The sequence below is a fragment of the Lactuca virosa genome, chromosome 5 (genome assembly GCF_052849685.1).
Source record: "Lactuca virosa cultivar CGN04683 chromosome 5, Lactuca_virosa_CGN04683_v6, whole genome shotgun sequence".
Classification (NCBI taxonomy): domain Eukaryota; kingdom Viridiplantae; phylum Streptophyta; class Magnoliopsida; order Asterales; family Asteraceae; genus Lactuca; species Lactuca virosa.
The window spans coordinates 169,682,283-169,699,389 of record NC_136430.1 but is presented as its reverse complement, the minus strand read 5'-3'; positions in this window follow the sequence as shown (position 1 = coordinate 169,699,389).

The following is a 17,107-nucleotide window of genomic DNA, read 5'->3' as shown; positions in this document are numbered from 1 at the left end:
ACTCGACGAGTCGAGAGCCTCGACTCGACGAGTAGGGCTGCCATAATGAAACCCTAATTTTTAGGGTTTGCACCGTATTTAAACACTTTATCTGGCCTCAACTTTAGCCTCCATCACCTCCAAACATCAGTCACGAAACCCTAGCCCATTTTGAGTGTTCTTGAGCCATTGTTGTGTGTTCTTGGTGGTTTTGAAGCTTGAGAAGGAAGAGGAAGCTTGGGAGTTCGAGAGGAAGCAAGTAGATCCGGAGTTTGTGTTCCATTTCCATCTCATTTGAGGTATAAAGTCTATACCCTGTCCATTCATCTACTAGATCTCTTCTTGGTGTAGTTTAGGGCTTTAAGGAGCCATTTTTGGATGCATTCATGGATGAAACCATGTTTTGGGGTAATAACTTCATATCCAGAGTCTTTGAGGGGCTCTATGGCATAAAGGTGCCAACTTTATGGCCATGGGAGTCTCATGCATCCCATGAACCACTTTTTAGGGCTTTTTGAGCTATGTAGCCCATTCATGAACGTAAACTTTGTAACTTTACGTGTTATATCGACCCTAGGAGGCAAAATCTATGTTTTGGATGCATTAAGCCCGACTGAAATCGACTGGATAGATTTGGATCATGGGGGACTCGACGAGTCGTTCTTAGGACTCGGCGAGTTGGGTCGTGGTTCCCCAACCTTCTCCGTTACTTAGCAAACTTGTTGAGTCTAGAATATGATACAACCAGTTAGACGTGTTTATGGACTTAAAGGTCAAGAACTCGACGAGTCCAAGGATGAACTCGACGAGTCAATGAGCAAATGTCCCGACCTGTATGAAGGAGAACTCGACGAGTCCAAGGAAGGAATCGACGAGTTCAAATGGAAAGTCCCGATTCTGTTATAAGGAGAAACCCGTCGAGTTAGAGGGTAACTCGATGAGTTAGATCGCGGATTCGAGGTTCTCTGAATTATGGAACTCGACGAGTTGATGGACCAACTCGGCTAGTTGAGTCAACCATGATGTTGACTTTGACCAGGGCATTGACTTTGACTTTGACTTTAACCATTACCCAGAATTGACCCTTAAGGGGGTTATAAGTTTGAAAAAGTAATTAAAAGAGATGTTATGTGTAGATTTTTGAGGAGAGTTGATCCCAACACCGAGGACAGTTCATTTACTGTACGACATTGAGGTGAGTTACCTTCCAGTAAAAGTGGGTCTAAGGCCACAATGTCGGCCCACTAGTAGGAGTTGTTTGTTAGATGATTGTCTTTGTGATAATTGTCTGGTATGCCACTATCTGATATGCTTTATGTGCTAGGATGCTATGATATATGTGTTAGTAGTAGTAGGGGTGAAATAGTCCCCGGTTACCGGTTGAAAGATACCGAAGGGGTAGACAGTACCCATGCATGCCTAGCAGTATGTTCATGTTATGTTATTATGTGGTAGTGGTAGGGGTGAAATAGTCCCCGGTTACCGGTTGAAAGATACCGAAGGAGAGGTCAGCTCCCGGTTACCGGTTGAAAGATACCGAATGGGAGGTCAGCTCTCGGTTACCGGTTGAAAGATACCGAAGGGTAGTCCACCTTTCGGTTATGCCAGTCAGATACCGGTTGAAAGATACCGAGGAATAGGCATTATGTGTTTATGTTATGTGGTATGATGGGGGAACTCACTAAGCTTTGTGCTTACGGTTTATATTTTTTGTTTCAGGTCCTTCTTCTTCGCAGGGAAAGGAGTCGACACGGTAGCAGCACATCACACCACTATTTTCCGCACTATGATGTTCTTGGGATTGTTCTCTGACATTGTTACTATACTATGACATGCTTTTGAGACATATGATCTTTAGCTTTGATGAAATGAAATAACTTGATGATGTTTTCTTAAAATTGTTTTATGATTATTATATAAAAAATGAAATTTTTGGTCATGATTTTTGGGATGTTACAGAACCATATCAAGTAAAGTCTGATTTCTCCTCTCAGACTGTCACAACTAGGAATTCTGATGCTTTGTAAACAATTAACAAGGATAACATTGTAACTAAAACTTGAAAGCATGTATGATGCTTATTCAATGACAACAAATTCCATCAAACACTCCATACAAACGCTCAAATAGTCTACAAAAGGTTGGAAACCCTAGAAATCCCGATTTAAGTCCATTATGGACTAGGATTTCCTTATTGGGCCTAATGGGCCAATAAACTTCCAATGTGACTATTTTGGGCTTAGAACTCTTAAATGGGCTCTCATTGGACCCACTCTCATAAGACTTAACCTTTTTGGGCCTTATAAGCCTAAAATGGACTAGTTTACCTTTAATGTGCCTTATTGGGCCATAACAAATCCAAATAGCTTTAATAGACTCAAATCCATTCCTTTATGCTAAATTGGGCCGTGAACTACTCTAAAAGCCCAATGGGCCGAAAATTATCAAATAGGGCCTCATATTATGGACTCAAGCACAAAAGGCCCAAGCCATTCTCTTCCTTCTCTCTCTCTCTCTCTCTCGGCCCAAGTAGAAAACAAAAAAAAATGAAAACGAGAAGAATGGTGGGGAGAATTAACTAGGAAATGCCACCTTCCTATTATTCAACATGTAACAATGCTATAATTTCCCATACTTCCATGCATGTCAACTCACTATATCTCTCTTCTCCCTCTTCTTATTACTCACGGCCGAAGATCACAACACACACACACACATATTTCATCAACCTCTTTCAAACACACTCTCTCTAGAAAAGCTTCATCTTCTCCATTCAAATTTTCGAGATCTTGGAACATTTCAAGGAGGTTCTTCCACAAAAATCATCATCCTAGGTAAGTTGATGCTTGGATCCATAATCTAGTCTCTTTATTTCATCAAGAATCTCTTCTAAACTCACACAAACTCATGATCATCATCCTAGAAAACTCTAAGTTTGAGATCCACCCAAGAAGGATTACTAGGACCAAAACTCTTCCATTTCTTTCTTCAAAACCGACAACAACAAGAAAAGGTGAGTTCATACCCCTCTATTTTCGGTTTTCATATGATTTATGGGGGAGAATACAAGTAAAATGTGAAGATCTATGTGTATTTGTATGTTATGTGTGATTTCTTGTGTTTTTGTGGTAAATATGTGCTAAAAATGAAAGATATTTCGAGATCTATAGTTCAAGAAGGAAAAATATGTGATCTAGGTCATATTTCACTTAACATGTCAAGATAAACTACTATACAAGCTTTAAAATAACACACTACAACATAAAAATTTGTTATTGGACTATTTTTGATAAATAAACAAAAGATGGGGAAAAAGATGTCATTCACGGTTTCTACAAGGATCAAAAGGTCAAAACAACCAAAATAAGAGTTTTTATAAATATTAGGCTTTTTAAAGGACTAAAAATGTAAATTTTAGCCTAATGGGCTAAAATTTGGGCTTTTCGGCTATTTAGGCCCAAAAATGCGAAAAAAATCAACTTCAAGGGGCTGAAATGGAAAGTTTTCTCAAAACAGGGGCTATAAACGTAAATAAACCTATTTCAGGGGTTAAAATGGCCTTATTTATCAAAAGGGACTAAAAATGCAAAGATTATGGATTTTGGGTAAAAATTGTAAAAATTGCGAAAAGTGTGGATTTAAATGCAAATCTTTTAACTAAGGGGCTGAAACTGTCCAAAATAAAATTTTGGGTCTAAAACATTATTTAATTAAGTGTTTAGGCCAAAAATGTCAAGAAATATAGTTCAATGACCTAATATGTCATTTTTCATAAAAATGGCTAAAAATTGCCAACTTTACCAAAATAAGGGGCTGAATACGTCAAACTAATATTTTTGGTCAATTATGTTAATAATAAAATAATTGGGTCAAAATATACAAAACTTTATAACTTATGGGTTTTAAATAGAAAAATAACTATTTTATAAATTTATGAATCGTTATAAAACAAATTGGTGATTATTACGACATATCGATTAAACAACTTCGCAACACTAATACTATACAAAACAAGTAAACATTCTAATTGTTGGGCTTGAGAGATTCTAATTGTAACAAGGTTTCCAAAAATATAAAGAATACTAAAATCCGAATTATAACGAAAAAGTTATGACCAATCGAAGATCCACGACAAAACCGGCAAAACATTGTTTAGTGTAAAAAGTGAATTTTCGATAAAAGACTTTTTAGCCTTAACAATCTAAATGAAAGTTGTAGAATATGTTAAACCGAGAACTTTCATAAAAAGAACGTAAAAATCTGACTTCGTATGAGAAAGTTATGATTTTTCTAAGTTTCGGTTTAACAGTAGACAACTAAAAATTTGAAATATAAATCGATTGATATTTAGCTGATACAACTTAAACGATAATCGAAGGTCTCGTCAAAAGTAGTACAACGGTAAAAAGACAGACGAAAACGGACGTCGGATGAAGAAGTTATGAATTTTTAACGGATTTCCTGTCCCGGTCTGTTAAAAATAAGAATATTAAAAATAAAGTCAAAATTAGCCGACGAAGTCTAAACGAAAGTCGTAGAGTATAATTTTACCTAGGCGTGCATATAAAGAACGTAAAAAACGGAGTTTGTATGTGAAAGTTATGAATTTTAGAAGTTTTTGGCTCAAAAACCGAGAATTAGTGGAAAACCGGGAAAAATCGCATAGCCTCAATCCGGACACGTCACCTCGCATGCGAGGCTTCCCCGTGTCCACTCGTGTCCATCGCTGATAGGTCCGAATCCAAGGTCCAGTGGGCATCCGACGCGCCTTGCGTCCTAGGCACCGTCTAAGACGGATCGTAAGACGCCTCCGCACGCGCATCTAGCCTCCGTGTCCCCTTCGCATGTCTGACGCGTGCTGATGACTAACCTCCTTCGGTCCGAGACTTCGGCCCTATATAAGGGTGCGAGATCTTCCGATAAATTCACACCTTTTACCCCAAAATTCATCCTTTTTCACATCTTCTACCCCCACAAGCATATTTACAACCCCCAAGGCCCCGATATCGTATCAAAAACCGGAAGCAAGCCCCGAAGCGCCGGAATTCTCGAGAAGATAACCTCTTTCCAGTCGAAGTGCTGCCCGCATAAAGCCTGGTTTTTACTCAAAAACTCGCGGTTTCTTCGAGAAAGATCATCTATAGAAACGAAACGCTCCCAAATCACCACTTATCAAGTGAGTTCATACCCCTATAATCTACCTTTTTAATAGTTTTTAAATGCTTTTTAGGGGGGGGGGGGGGATACAAGTTTAACACAATATAAATTGTGTTAATAATTGTATGTGATAATAATCACACAAAGGGTTTCCTTATGTTTTTAAGGATTACCAAAATACTTCCAAAATGACTTAAAGTCATGTTAAATCTTTAAAGTCATGTAAACTCCGTTAAATTCTTTGAAAAAGGTTTTATAAATTATTTCAAATTATAATTGCCAAAATCATGTTTATATATGTATAAATATATAAATAAGATTTGAATGGCTTAGGACTAATGAATTATCTTATTTCCTTTTCCTTGTTTAGATGTGGAATTAAGGTGGTGTTATTTGTCCGAATGTCGTTTTCTTCTTAATTAATTATATATATATATATATATATATATATGAATATAAAATGTTACTTCATTCGGTATCATTACCTTTGTATCATGCTGAGCAAAGGTGTTCATCAATGAGAAATCATGCTAATTAGATAGAACATATAAATTATAACAGGTATAATTTATGATTCAAAACTAAATATACAAGTATGATTCACATTCCAAGGAAAGTACCAACCATTCATTTACCTATACCATGATTTGTATAATACCTTTAGTATATGGATAATATATTAAAGAAGTAATAATACATCATACCGGGTTTGCATTAACAAGGGTACAATACAGAGTACCAGGGTTAGCAATCACGGGGTAATAATACATCATACCGGGTTTGCATTAACAATGGTACAATACAGAATACCAGGGTTAGCAATCTCGGGGTAATAACACATCGTAAATCTCGTTGAAACTATAAATTTGTGAGACTCTTCATGGTGTACTTATCTAAGTACGACCTTAAGTCCTGACTTATTAACCAGAATCTCATGTAGGGAGGGCGTGAATTTGTGTATAGATCTATATGGGACTGACAATCCCGCACCTTCACTGTTCGCTATAGTTTGGCCGGCAGGCCTAGGGTGTCAAATATCATATCGTTTCTGACGCCTGAAGAACGTCGCATCAGGCACATCAGTCATATTAGTATGGTTAATAGAACTCACATGGATAAAACAACGAGTAAATTACTAAGTAATATACTTTTCTTAAAACAGTAAGAAAAGATAATTACATCCTGACCAAATATACCTTCTGTTAGTTTTTACTTACAGTAAAAACTACGTATCATGAAATCAAGTATGGCAAATATACTTGTACTTCTGGTTTTGGAACATTTAAAACCACAAAGCAGTATTATGGATAATATAATATTTTCCAGGATTAATACTAATGTTTTACTGTAGAACGGATATAACTAAGAATACTTTTACAAATGAAACGGTTTATGGGATTAAACTACTTTTACAAATGAAATGATTTATGGGATTAAACTACTTTTACAAATGAAACGGTTTATGGGATTAAACCACTTATACAAATGAAACGGTTTATGGGATTAAACTACTTTTACAAATGAAACGGTTTATGGGATTAAACTACTTTTACAATTGGAACTTAGTCATTCACTCTCTGTAAACTAGTATAACATAAAAGACCTTTAATGGTTAATTCTATAATTCCTTAGTTTTTACATCAGAGTTATACATAAGTAATATCCGATTGACAGTGAAATGTGTGACTTCCGCCTTACTTCCTATTCCTTGTTTGGTTGTGGGCTTTGGGAAGATACACCCATTTAACTGTCCATTCGATATTAGGTTATATATAATTAGTATAAACTAAGTAATTGCAGAGGGAACTATTGAGGTTATCAGTTTATCACCTCAGGAAATATAGGATTTTCTGGAGGAACCATCGAACTTTTCTAAAGAACTTAGAGTATACTTTATAGAACTAAAATACTTATGAACTCACCAGCCTAAATGCTGATCTACTCTTTCAAAATAACTTGTATTCTCAGGAATCCAGTAGACAGGTACACTCCTGAAGCTTTTGAGAAGACTACCTAGTACCGTACCGCGACTCTTGTCTTCTATTGTACCTACTTTAGTGTTTGAATATGTAATGTTTAAACACTTATGTAAAACTTATACTTATTAATGCAATGGTTGTTTGTACTTTGATTACTATATTGCATGTGTTATGATACTTACCTGAAGTCCTCCGCCCCCGAACGTTTCCGCCGTTCTGGTTTGGGGGTGTGACAGATTGTTATCAGAGCATTGTTTATAGTGAACTCAGTATATCAGTCATAAAAGATATACAACTATAAACTCATTGGGATAAAAACACTATGACCAAGAGTTATACTTTAAAAATATAACAATATTTTATAAAAGTATGAGTACATGCAGAATATATATACTAGAATGAGTATCACAAGAAGAACAAAATAAAAGTATTTGGATGTTGGACATTACAGTTAAACCTAAACAGTGACGTAATCATATCTGGGATCAATATAGCCTGATCAACTATATTCATTTGAGATATGACCAACATGTGTTTGGGAGTGATTGTAGTGTTGCAAAAAGTCTAAAAATTACCTAGGTACCAGAAGAATTCTAGAACCAAACATAAAGATTAAAATACTATAGGAGTATTTTAGGATGCTATAACAAGAAAACTGAAAACTTATCAACTTCTTATATTTAGAAGTCTAAACTCATAACTAAAACACCATGGAAGTATTTTAGATACCATAAATAACTTTGGGGAAATGTTAAAAAGATCTTTTCCGATAGGTCTATAATTACTAAGTGGATACGTTAAGGTTATATATAGTTGAGATTTCATAGACTTAAAATATGTGATTTTCACTCTACTTCCTTTTCCTTGTTTGGATGTGGTTTTAGAGTATGATTACTTATTCGAAGGTCTATTTGATCTGGATTATATATAATCGGTATACACCATGTGATTATAGAAGGACCCGAAAGGATCACCTTCGTAAAAATTTAAATTTTCTCATAGATTCTTTAGACATTCCCATTCTCGTGTAAACCCCTTAGATAGATGTAATTACTATAGCAATCAATAGAAGCGTCAAGGAGGATCCAACAAAATTTCATTAGGAGAATTCCGAGAAAGAAACAGATGATAAGTAAATAAAATATAGAAATCATTTAGCGCCCTTACCCTATTAAGGACACCAATGAGAGATTCGCATAAACTTCCGAGATTCAAAATCTTCATTACGAAGTAATGGGAATCAGTGTCAGAATCGGAAGTAAGATAGCTCGGGAATTCAATATACCTACGGAGGAGAAGGACATCCTATAGATACCAGGAGAAAACAAATCATTACCACCCAGAATAGAACATAGAACAAAGGAAAACCACGCGTGATTCATGTGAAGGGTTTGAGCACCTTTTCATCTAAGTAATAACTAGTAAATCGATTCAACCTAGTGAGCTAGTGATTACATTACTCACATTAGGTTTTGAGCTTATCCTCTTTTCTTGTCACGACTAATAACAATAAATCAGATCACGAAATCTCAATTGATAGTGATTACTTCTCAAATTCATAAGTCCATTTTATGTAGACTTTATTATGAATTGTTTTCAAATCATTTCGAAAGTTTGAAAACGATATCTACCAATCGAAGGTAACTTAGTTCGGATGATACTCGGTTCATAACCATTCTAGAAACTTATTTCTGTTCCTTACCAGGACTGCATCATAGGGATGCAGGGCGAATCATTGAGAACAATATAACAAAACGAAAGATTTATACGTAGATACAAATGGTTGGAATACATCTAGAGCCAACGATAGTCGCTCACGAACTCATTTTCTTATCATGTAACAGAATCATGCCTCCAAAGAAACGTAACCAACCCACCACCAAAACACCAATCCTTCAAATAGATGCGGCTACGTTTCAAGCTGCAGTCACAGCAGCTGTAGCAGCTGTCATGACACACCTTAAGGCTAACAATGCAAATGTTAGTGGTAATGCTATCGGTAACCCCGATCGTGGTGATGGCCAAGTACAACAACGAGTACCTATTTGTAAGGACACTTCGAACCTCAAGCCTAATATCCTGAAACGAAAGTTCGAGAACAAGGAAGGGAGTTGTTTAACTCAAGAACCTAATAGAGGGCAACAAACTGGGGCAGTAAATACCCCCATCAACCCTGTTATTCCAGCACCGACCACGCCGTACTTAGGAAACCTCCCCCACTACATCAAGTGCAACTACTATCATCATGGAGGTTGCCGAGAGCTGAATTGCAATAGATGCAACATGAAGGGGCACACCGCCCGCATCTGTAGAACTCTGGTTGAGTTCATCACTTCAACTACCAATGTTGGAACCATTCTAATATGCCACCTTTGTGGTGAAATAGGACATTACAAGAGGGACTGTCCAACAGAGAAGAACGATGGGGGAGCAGGAGGAGTTTGACACCAATGCATGGGAAGGCATCAAAGAACCCTGCTATATTTTGGTACGCTTCCAAACCCCGATAATTATCTATAATTATGATTACTCTCCCGTCCAAATTAAATCACATCATTTATATAAAATTTGAAACCCTAACAGGTAAGCTATGATGACTTAGTGTATACATAAGGGTCATTTATAATTAAGATTTGTATACTTAGAGTAAGTAATCCCGCCTCATTTCTTGTTCCTTGTTTGGTTGTGGATTTAGGGTAGGGTTGCTCAGTCAAAGTTCTTACCAATCTTAATTATACATGACTTGTATACACCAAGCGATTATAGAGAGACCTAGTAAGGATCATTTCATGAAAGTTCATAATTTCAAATTATCAGAATCCTCGTATTGGTAGTACCCACCAATTTCGAATAAAAAAGGGGATTCGTAACAGTAATAACAAAATAAAATCGGAAGTGCTGAAAACTTAGGTACATAGGAATGTTCATCATCCTAGTAATCATTCCTCCCAGAACGACTTAATATCTATTTTGTCGAGAAAATTCCAACATCCTCATTCGACATGGTTTGGTCTGGCCCTTACCATGTGAAAATTCTTATGCTGTGTAAGAGAACTTTTTCCTTAATCAGCCATAAGATGAAATTCTTCCAATCCGTAACGAAAACCCTTAGGTTGTCTCTCATTTCAAAACTTCAGAAGTACCCATGCGAAGGGTACCACACCCTTTAGGCCTAATCAGTAGACATGAAACTTCAAACGAAAAGCACCGAAGTAGTCTTAGAAGTCAGTAACCACCGAAGTACCCAATAGATCTCATAGGAAAATCATTGTACCGCAGGTCAAGTTCAAGAATAGAGACTAAGATCTCATCAGGTTAATTTATCACTGCTAAGTGTATATACGAGAGTGGTATATAATTTAGACTTAACAAGATTTAGGATGTGTAATTCCGCCCTATCTCCTGTTCCTTGTTTGGTTGTGGACCTGGGGCAGAGTCACCCATCCGAATGTTTTGTGAAATCTAAATTATATACGACTTGTATACACGAGGTGATGGTGGATGAGCCAAGTATGAGTCTTATCGAAGCAAAAGCCATAGACTTACTACAACAACCGGAGATACCTGAGTGGAAGTGGTAGCGGATTACAATGGGCTTTATAATCAAGTTACCGAGGCAACAGGTGGACTTGATGCCATTTTGGGTGATCGTCGACAGATTAGCCAGGTCCGCGCACTTCCTACAATTTTGAAGAAACAGGCAAATAGAGAACATAACTAGAACGTGTGATAGAGAGATTAGTCAGAGTGTACAGTGTTGCAATAACTGTTATCTCCGTCGAGATAATAGAATCATCTCCCAGCTCAGGCAGTCACTTCAAAAATCCTTGGGAACAAGAGTAGTCTTGAGCATATGCGATCGACTATGGTAAAGTATGGGATACCCATTTACCAATTAGTTGAGTCCTTTACCATGATAGCATTTAAAGTTGCTCCATTCGAAACCTCCTGTGGTCGTAAGTGCAGATCCTATCTGCACTGGACTAAATTAGGTAATACGCAACTTGCTAGAGGTCCAATTTCCACACAACACCCTCGCTGGACTGGAATTATTCCAAGAAACTACCAAAAAGAAAATACGAATCAGGAAGCGACATAAAGCTTCCAGAGTTAATCAGAGAAGCTACGGCTTCGATAAAAGAAAACCCTTGGAATTCCAGGTTGATGACCTTGTCATATGAAGGTCTCACCCCGGAAGGACAAGATACGCTTGAGAAAGCGTGGAATACTAAATTCAAGGTACATAGGAACATTCGATATTCTTACCAGAATCGGTCTTGTAGCTTATAAACTTAAACTACCACAAAAACTTAATAACATTCATCCCACCTTTCACATATCTAATCTAAAGAGGTGTCTATCCGATGAAACACTTGTTATTTCACTCGATGAAATCAAGTTAAATAAAAGTCTACACTTTGTAGAAGAACCAATGGAAATCATAGATAGGGAAATCAAAAGAACCAAGCAAAATCTTACCCCGTTAGTGAAGGTTCGCTGGATTACAAACCGGGGACCTGAATTCACTTGGGAAAGGGAAGATTAGATGAAACAAAAATATCCACATCTTTCCCCTAGTCCATGAGTATCACGTTAGACTTAATTTCGGGACGAAATTCCCTCTAACGGGGGGATAATGTAACACTAGTCAAATTTAGGTCAAAAATAAATTGACCAATAATCGTGATTGGGATGAACAAAGTGGTAGAGATTGTAACAATGTTTCCAAAAATATAAAGAACACTGAAATCCGAGTTATAACGAAGAAGTTATGACCAATCGAAGATCCACGACAAAACCGACAAAACACTGTTCAGTGTAAAAAGTGAATTTTCGATAAAAGGCTTTTTAGCCTTAACAATCTAAATGAAAGTTGTAGAATATGTTAAACCGAGAACTTTCATAAAAAGAACGTAAAAATCTGACTTCGTATGAGGAAGTTATGATTTTTCTAAGTTTCGGTTTAGCAGTAGACAACTAAAAATTCGAAATATAAATTGATCGATATTTAGCTGACACAACTTAAATGAGAATCGAAGGTCTCGTCAAAAGTAGTACAACGGTAAAAAGACAGACGAAAACGGACGTCGGATGAAGAAGTTATGAATTTTTAACGGATTTCCTGTCCCGGTCTGTTAAAAATAATAAAACTAAAAATAACTTCAAAATTAGCCGACGAAGTCTAAACGAAAGTCGTAGAGTATAATTTTACCTACGCGTGCATATAAAGAAACGTCAAAAACGGAGTTCGTATGCGAAAGTTATGAATTTTAGAAGTTTTTTGCTCAAAAACCGAGAATTAGTGGAAAACCGGGAAAAATCGCATGGCCTCAATCCGGACATGTCACCTCGAATGCGAGGCTTCCCCGTGTCCACTCGTGTCCATCGCTGATAGGTCTGAATCCGAGGTCCAGTGGGCATCCGACACGCCTCGCGTCCTAGGCACCGTCTAAGACGGATCCTAAGACGCCTCCGCACGTGCATCTAGCCTCCGTGTCCCCTTCGCATGTCCGACGCGTGCTGATGACTAACCTCCTTCGGTCCGAGACTTCGGCCCTATATAAGGGTGCGAGGTCTTCCTCGAAATTCACACCTTTTACCCTAAAATTCATCCTTTTTCACATCTTCTACCCCCACAAGCATATTTAAAATCCCCAAGGCCCTGGTATCGTATCAAAAACCCGAAGTATGCCCCGAAGCCCCAAAATTCTCGAGAAGATAACCTCTTTCCAGTTGAAGTGCTGCCCGCATAAAGCCCGATTTTTACTCCAAAACTCGCGGTTTCTTCGAGAAAGATCATCTATAGAAACGAAACGCTGCCCAAATCACCACTTATGAAGTGAGTTCATACCCCAATAATCTACATTTTTAATGGTTTTTAAATGCTTTTTAGGGGGGGGGGGGATACAAGTTTAACACAATATAAATTGTGTTAATAATTGTATGTGATAATAATCACACAAAGGGTTTCCTTATATTTTTAAGGATTACCAAAATACTTCCAAAATGACTTAAAGTCATGTTAAATCTTTAAAGTCATGTAAACTCCGTTAAATTCTTTGAAAAAGGTTTTATAAATTATTTCAAATTATAATTGCCAAAATCATGTTTATATATGTATAAATATATAAATAAGATTTGAATGGCTTAGGACTAATGAATTATCTTATTTCCTTTTCCTTGTTTGGATGTGGAATTAAGGTGGTGTTATGTGTCCGAAGGTCGTTTTCTTCTTAATTATATATATATATATATATATATATATATATATATATATATATATATATATATATATATATATATGAATATAAAAGGTTACCTCATTCGGTATCATTACCTTTGTATCATGCTGAGCAAAGGTGTTCATCCATGAGAAATCATGCTAATCAGATAGAACATATAAATTGTAATAGGTATAATTTATGATTCAAAACTAAATATACAAGTATGATTCACATTCCAAGGAAAGTACCAACAATTCATTTACCTATACCAGGATATGTATAATACTTTTAGTATATGGATAATCTATTAAAGAAGTAATAATACATCATACCGGGTTTGCATTAACAAGGGTACAATACAGAGTACCAGGGTTAGCAATCACGGGGTAATAATACATCATATCGGGTTTACATTAACAAGGATACAATACAGTGTACCAGGGTTAGCAATCTCGGGGTAATAACACATCGTAAATCTCGTTGAAATAATAAATTTGTGAGACTCTTCATGGTGTACTTATCTAAGTACGACCTTAAGTCCTGACTTATTAACCAGAATCTCATGTAGAGAGGGCGTGAATTTGTGTATAGATCTATATGGGACTGACAATCCCGCACCTTCACTGTTCGCTACAGTTTGGCCGGCAGGCCTAGGGTGTCAAATATCATATCGTTTCCGACGCCTGAAGAACGTCGCATCAGGCACATCAGTAATATTAGTATGGTTAATAGAACTCACATGGATAAAACAACGAGTAAATTACTAAGTAATATACTTCTCTTAAAACAGTAAGAAAAAGATAATTACATCCTGACCAAATATACCTTCTATTAGTTTTTACTTACAGTAAAAACTACGTATCATGAAATCAAGTATGGAAAATATACTTGTACTTCTGGTTTTGGAACATTTAAAACCACAAAGCAGTATTATGGATAATATAATATTTTCCATGATTAATACTAATGTTTTACTGTAGAACAGATATAACTAAGAATACTTTTACATATGAAACGGTTTATGGGATTAAACTACTTTTACAAAAGAAACGGTTTATGGGATTAAACTACTTTTACAAATGAAACGGTTTATGAGATTAAACCACTTATACAAATGAAATGGTTTATGGGATTAAACTACTTTTACAAATGAAACGGTTTATGGGATTAAACTACTTTTACAATTGGAACTTAGTCATTCACTCTCTGTAAACTAGTATAACATAAATGACCTTTAGTGGTTAATTCTATAATTCCTTAGTTTTTACATCAGAGTTATACATAAGTAATATCCGATTAACAGTGAAATGTGTGACTTCCGCCTTACTTCCTGTTCCTTGTTTGGTTGTGGGCTTAGGGCAGATACACCCATTTAACTGTCCATTCGATATTAGGTTATATATAATTAGTATAAACTAAGAAATTGCAGAGTGAACTATTGAGGTTATCAGTTTATCACCTCAGGAAATATAGGATTTTCTGGAGGAACCAGCGAACTTTTCCAAAGAACTTAGAGTATACTTTATAGAAATAAAATACTTATGAACTCACCAGCCTAAATGCTGATCTACTCTTTCAAAATAACTTGTATTCTTAGGAATCCAGTAGACAGGTACACTCCTGAAGCTTTTGAGAAGACTACCTAGTACCGTACCGCGACTCTTGTCTTCTACTGTACCTACTTTGGTGTTTGAATATGTAATGTTTAAACACTTATGTAAAACTTATACTTATTAATGCAATGGTTGTTTGTACTTTGATTACTATATTGCATGTGTTGTGATACTTACCTGAAGTCTTCCGCCCCCGAACGTTTCCGCCGTTCTGGTTTGGGGGTGTGACATCGGTGTCTATAATGTCTAATAAAACACTTGCCCTTTTACTAGTGTCGGAGAAAGGGGACTTTATCATCTTACCACATAATCAAGATTCACATATGTCAAATGACTCAGTGTCATTTGCCCCCAAAAGTCCACTCTTTTGGAGGTGTGATATGCGCTTCTTGTTTATGTGTCCAAGTCGACAATGTCATAGATATGTTTGGTTCAAACCTTGTTTGATCCTTTTAGTGTTAACATGATAAAGGGACTTGTCGTTTGATGTAACGTCCCAAAACTTAAGACCAAAAATTTCGTTTTTAAATTAATAAAACTGTAATCAAAACATCATCATAAAAACCAAGATAGAACAAAGTGTGTCAAATACATCATGAAACATCAGAGTAATCACAAAAATATGGAACGAGGTGGTGTGTGCACTGCAATCATCACGAGTTCTTCCCTTTCGAACCAGAAGTACCTGAAACATAAATTGAAAACCATAAGCACAAAGCTTAGTGAGTTCCCTAAAATACCACATACCATACATAATAAATACATAATGAGCCCCACCCGTCATTGGGCCCCGCTCGGTATAAAATATGTCAGTCATCAGGCCCCGCCTGGCATCGGGCCCCGCCCGATATACATATAAACATAGAAACATATAATCATACAAACACATGCGATAATCACAAAGATAATAGCATACATAATAGTCATTGGGCCCCGCCCGACATCGGGCCTTGCCTGGTAAGCATACACGCACATAACACATGCAAGAGTCACGCAAACATATAGCATCCTAACATAATAAACCATGGGCCGGCATTGGTGCCTTCGACCCGCTAAACACGGTGAGAAAACTCACATCTAGTTGCTAAATCACTCGAATGAATATTTGACTGCTGGCCAGGAAAATCCCCGCGCTATCAAAATCCATAACATCTAATTATTAATTGGATTCTGACCCATAACCAAAAGTCTAAGATATTTGGCCCATGATCAAGGTAAAAGACCATTTTACCCTTTATCTAACTTGGCCCAAAGCCAAGGCCCAACACAACTATTCAAAAGGCCCAAATTATGGCCCAATCTTCAAAATTAGGCCCAATATCCATCATGGGCCTAAAATCCAAGGAAGCCTAACATCCTAGCCCTAAGCCCAAAACATATGTCTAATGCCCCAACTACGCCCAAACTTTCAAGACCAAAACCACCACTGTTGAGTACGCGAGGCGTACTCAGCTGGTACGCCTAGCGTACTCCCCCATGTCCTCATGTCTTATTCATTAAGCACTTAAACAATTAAGACTTTTTCTCCAAACTCTCAAATCTAGTCCCTAAAGGTTACTTATCACGTAAAGTTGGCAACTTTACATACATGCATGGCTTAATGGGGTTCAAGAGCTCAAAAAGAGCTTAACAAAGGTTTTAATACATGTATGGTTCCAAATACTCCATAAAGTTGACATTTTTATGAACATGGGGACTGAATGGATCTAAGATCTAGCATCCATTGCTTCTGTAGTAGATCAAAAGCTCACATTTAACACAAAAGACTCAAAAGTGCACAGAATACCCCAAAAACTAGATCTAACATATATGATCATCAAGGTGTGAGTTTTTTACCTGAAAAAGCTTGAAAATGGGAAGCTAGCCCTAGATCTACAAGCTAAAGCCACTCCTTCAAGTGTTCCTCTTCTTCTTCTCCTTCACAAACCACCAACAAAACTCTTTCAAGCTCAAAACTCACCAAATCACTCTAGGGTTTCGTTTCTGGGACAAGGGGGATGGAGGCTGGTATATAGAGGTCCACGATGGGGTTTAAGACATTTAAATAGGGCACAAACCCTAAAAATTAGGGTTTTCCCCAGCCTTGCGTACATCCCGCGTACGTGGGTGATATCCTCGATCATACATCGGGCTAGTACGCCAAGCGTACCACTTA